Source organism: Aptenodytes patagonicus, chromosome 2 (assembly GCF_965638725.1).
Source record: "Aptenodytes patagonicus chromosome 2, bAptPat1.pri.cur, whole genome shotgun sequence".
In the NCBI taxonomy this organism is placed as follows: domain Eukaryota; kingdom Metazoa; phylum Chordata; class Aves; order Sphenisciformes; family Spheniscidae; genus Aptenodytes; species Aptenodytes patagonicus.
This window is the reverse complement of record NC_134950.1, coordinates 96973233-96978173: the sequence shown is the minus strand read 5'-3', so window position 1 is coordinate 96978173 and position 4941 is coordinate 96973233. Positions and strand designations below refer to the sequence as shown.

At 43.5% G+C, this 4941-nt stretch overlaps 1 long non-coding RNA gene across 1 annotated transcript; it reads left to right on the top strand.

The window, feature by feature from the left end:
* On the top strand, positions 1-4072 carry LOC143156667 (uncharacterized). Its single transcript, XR_012994664.1, has 2 exons — positions 1-759; positions 1923-4072. It is a non-coding gene; the product is annotated as an uncharacterized LOC143156667 (long non-coding RNA).
* Positions 4073-4941: the final 869 nt, after the last annotated feature.

Below are 4941 nucleotides of genomic sequence, written 5' to 3'. Positions count from 1 at the left end.
CAGAGGAGTCTGTTACAAAATCAGATGCAATTTTAGCTGTCCGAAAGAGTTGCTTTAGGCTACAGGCAGCTCATGATCAATGGTGCTGTTGGCAAATATGCTTCCAGCTGGTTGCTGTCTCTCCTGAGGGACAGTTTCAACCCAAGGCCCTTTGCAGTGGTGGTACAGCAAGGGGCTTTCGTTCGCTTTGGGCTAAGGACCTTCTGCTGCTCAGTTCCACCAGTGAGAAGAAAAGCTGGAGGTGATGTGGGAGAGAGACACAGCACTGTCATTGGTGAGTTATTGGCTGTTCCTTTCTCCTCAAATCCCCACGGTGGGACTGTGTTAGAAGATCTTACTCAAAGCCCCACACTCCTGAGCTAAGGGTTTGCTAACCCAGGCTGTGCTGGCATAGGCTTTGCCTTTCAGGAGATACTGCAGAAATAGGTTTAAATGATTCAAATGATCAGAAACCCAACCTGTGGCCTCTGCCCTAGCTTTTTAGTTTTTATTGTTTGTTTTATTTTGTTTGTTTGTTTATCTCCTAAGCTGATATGAAGGAAAGATGGAAACAGCCTGCTGAAGTTCAAGGTGAGACTGACCATCAGTTCACCTGAGTGCTGGTATTGACCAGCAGGAATCCATGCCTACAGGTGCTGGAAGTCTCCTCAGCAAGAGAAACAGCATTGCTGCAGGGGACAAATGACTATTCCTGACCTTCTTTACACAGCCCTTCTCTGGGAAAAAGTATCCCCTGAAGTCAATATGCATTCTGCCTAGGTAAGGATTTTGAATGCTCAGTTTTGCCTCTGACAGGGATGCTGTCCAAATACGAACTCCAGGTTCATGTCACCAAAATATGAAGTGCTTGTGTGTGCATCGTACTTTCTGCCTCCAGGTTTCTTGCCTATGATATCAATTTATTAAGGACTGTGGAAAAACTTACTAAATCTCTCGAGCATCAAAGATCAAATCTGCAGGGCACCTTTTTTGCTGTGAAGCAGCAGACTCAAGAATGGATGGGCAGTGCATCCTTTAATACCACGAATTTTTATAACACTTTGGGAACTACTGGAAATTCAAACTGATGCTCCCTAAGGCAGGGAACAAAAAACCAAACCCCAGCCAACCAAACTGAAAAAAAAATAGAAGAAGGAAGAAAGGAAGAAAACATAAGAAAAAAATCGTCACTGACATAGATAGGAATTGTTTTAATCAGATTTATCCTTCCTTAAACCACCTATTTTGCTGCAGACACTATCAGTAAGTTTACTTCAGGAACGGCTAGGTACATGGTCTAATTCTGCCAAATGCACCTCTTCAAGAGTCAGATCATGTGTTTAGTATAGTGTCTCTGTCAGAACTTCTAATAGTAGTATCTTAAGTATGAGAAGTTTTGCAGTAAATTGAGAGTTTGGTATTTATGCTCCTAAAATGCTTAATGCATTTTATTTTGACTGGGTAGTGAAAGAGGTCTTATCCATTCCTGTGCCCCTTTGGGGCACTTTCAATTTTCCAGTCCTCTGGCACAAGCTGCCTTTGCAAATGAATGAGTCCTGTAAAGCCACTGCCCCATTTCATTTCCCATATTCCAAGAAATCCCTAAATTATGTTGTCAGATGAAAAATCCAGAACATACTTTGTTAGCATGGAGCATTGGTCACATTAGTTTTGCAACGCCTCATTTAAGGATCCAATATGTCAGAAAATTGTCCTAAGCTTTCCTTTTTATTGAGGCTTAATAGGTGCCCTTGTCCCTTTTACTAGACTTGTGATGCAAGACTTGGTTTTGTTCTGTTGCCAAGACATTTCATTTGATCTCACTCACTCTTACTTCTACTGTCTATTAAATGGGAGGAGCACTTGGAGATCTTTGGTGGGTGGAAAATGCTACATAAGGAGGTAGGCATTATTAATTAGAACGATCTTATTTTATCTTTTAGCTTTCGTCAGAAGAAAAAGTCTGGATTGAAATGACAACAACAAATAATAGGTAAAGGATGCTTCCCTGTGGCTTCATAGATTTGCTGTGTAACAGAAAACATTCAGCCCTGGGTGCACAAGAGTTGTGGTTCACGTCTCCCTCCGAAGAAGCCTCATTTTAAAGAATGTTGTAGCATACACACCTAATGCAGATGCTGTGCTGCAGGCATTTCAGGCTGTGAATTTCAGCCTGTGCCCTTGGCTAGGCTGTCGAGGACAAGTTGCAATACCTGTCCTTCTTGTAGAGATCCCAGTCCATCTTCAGCCATGTCGCTCACTGCTGGCGAGCTCCCTGTTTTGCTGTGCATCAAAGGTTCGCTTCATTCCCTTCCCTCCCTTTTCTTTAGGTGTCAGTGATTTGCGCTCTCTCCACCTAAATCGGAGATCTGGCACATCGATACTTAGAAGGCTTAGGAGAAGAAGAAAACATCAATATTTCACTGAACACACAAAGTTGCACAACTCCCCAGTCTCCATTTTAATGTCAGCTGTGGTTAGTTTGGCTTTTTTCCGTAAGCTGAGTAATTTCAGCTTCTCTTTGAATCCCACCTGTGCGAATAGCTTGGTTTTGTCCATTGCTAGTGTTAACAAGGAACTGTGAGGAGTTTGTTCAGGCTCACTAGTCAGGCAGTCCTGAGGTGGCTGACTTTCTAGGAAAAGCCACAGCAGGAATAAATGAGAGCCAGCCTACGCACCAGGCACAGCTTTTGCTGGTCTTTAGCTTATGCTCCGACTCATGCTCATGTTAAACGAATTGCCATTAGCAACTGTAATATAGACAAATGCAAAGAAAAATGAGCTGGACGCTTAGTCATGGAGCTGCGCTTAGAAATGATGGCCCATTATAAGGCAGCTTCACCAAATACAGCGGAGCTGTGCCAGCTCACGGCAGTTGAGGAAGCAAGGACTTGCTCCGCTCGCGTTAGTCTGCGGTCTGAAGTTTCTGATCTCATCCTTTGTGTGAACTAGATCATGCAAATGGGGGTACTGGAGTCACAGGGAAGTCGAGCAGAGTTCCGCATGAGTACCAGTGTGAGCAGGAGCAGCAATTAGCTCTAAATTCAGTCTGCTGGCCTGTCATTTCTGAGCTCTCCCCCTGCTGCTCTGTAACTGGAAGCCTTGCGTTCTAGAAGAAGGGGAGAAGAACATTTTGCTCATGCTCGTATTAATCAAGTCATCTTGTGAGCTGCTGAATCTGTGAAATTGTATCTCCCATGGTGTTCAGTGGTAATGACTATCGCCTATGTGGACTCTCTGGTGTCTAGTAATACAGTTGTGTTTCTGCAGTGGATGCACTCCCAGGGTTTTTCTCCTCTGCCTGCCTACTTCCACAGCACTTGTAGGCAGCTGAAACCTTTGAGACTTCCATCCCCTGTCAAGTTTGATCAAACTCAGCTCACAGGCTCAAAAAATTATTTAGGAGGGACTGACTGGCACTTGCACAGACAGTGTGATCTCATAAGCTTCCTTTCCTTGGGAAACTAGGCTACCAACCTAGCAACGGGGGAAAAAATGCCATCCTGTTAGCAAAAAGGACCTAAACACTGGGAGGAAAGAGGGAAGGTGCGAAAGGAAAGTGAAGCTGTTTTGAAGGGAAAAATCACTGCCTTGTGGCTGCAGAGCTCTCGCACACTTAAAGGGCCAACCTTGGAGAGGCACGCTGGAGAAAATACTCTCCAGGAGATGGCAAGATCTCTTGTGAAAATTAGTAAGGGAGAGAAATCACCTGGATTCATCTCACCACCAGGCATCCTAAATGGATATTTATATGGTAAGGATTGTCTCTGGTGGTTCCCATTTCTCTCTACTGACTAGTAAAGTAGGAAGACACAGACACAACTAGTGTGCAACCCGTGTGCCTGCATTATCTGAAGCGAGGTGGGTCCTATCCCAAACGGAATGATCCTCTTACCGCTCTCTCCTTCAGACCAAAGTTTTCCACAGTGCTGCTGCAGGGTTTGTTACTCCATGTACCACGTTTGTATTTTAGAAAAGCCGCTGCAGATGTATGCATGGTTTTACTGGGCATTTATAAGCACTTATCCTCTGTGCACTAAACCCTTACCTGTCCTTGTATCTTATGGAATAAAATCCTTTAAGTGAGCTTTAATGATTCTAGTACTACTTCTTTACAAATTAGAGAGCTGTCATCCTGTTTTTATTTGATATCACACACTGTTTCAGGCTGTCAAAAGTATTGTAGTGCATACTCATATAAATTGATATTTAATTTCAGTAATTATAATGTCACTAATTGTATTTTTGCACCTGATGCAATTACTGACATTCAGCTCTTGAGCTCTGCTTTCTTCTTTCTACATTTAGGTGTTCCTTACTCTTTAATCTTCCCCACCTACGGTAGATCGTACACACAATGAAACTTGGAAATAAAAGCTCAGACCTTCCCATCAATTGCTGTGTGCCAAATGCATGGGACAGTTTGAAACTCTGGCTGTACCCAGAGTGCAGATTATGCTCAAAACCCCACTCCCTATTACTACATCATTTTTATGAGGTTTAGAGGGGGTTGTGTTATCCAAATGTTGCACAGTGCTTAAGTGCTTGTACTTGCTTATTGCTAAAGGCCTTCCATTTGCAATTTTTAGAGGGCTATTTTGCTTGTAGCTTTTCACTTAACATACCCTGGGGCTGCCGTGGCAGCCCCTTGGCCTGGCATCTCAATGTTCTTCTCCTCACGGCCTTGCACTGGTGCATTTGTTACGTCGTATTCCCTAAGAAGGGCTTGCTTCCTACGCCTCAGCCGTCCTTCTGTCCTCTTCTCCTCTACCTCCTCATCGCATTGCTTTCGAGTTATAAATTGTAGTCTGCACTGAGGTTCCCACACCCTGTCCACTTGGTGCCTTCTAGACTGATGACTCCATATTAGAACAAATATGACAGACAATGAGTAAATAATAGTCATTTTAATATATGTAAGTATTACCTAATTACAGATGTGTACAAGGCTTAGCAGCGGAT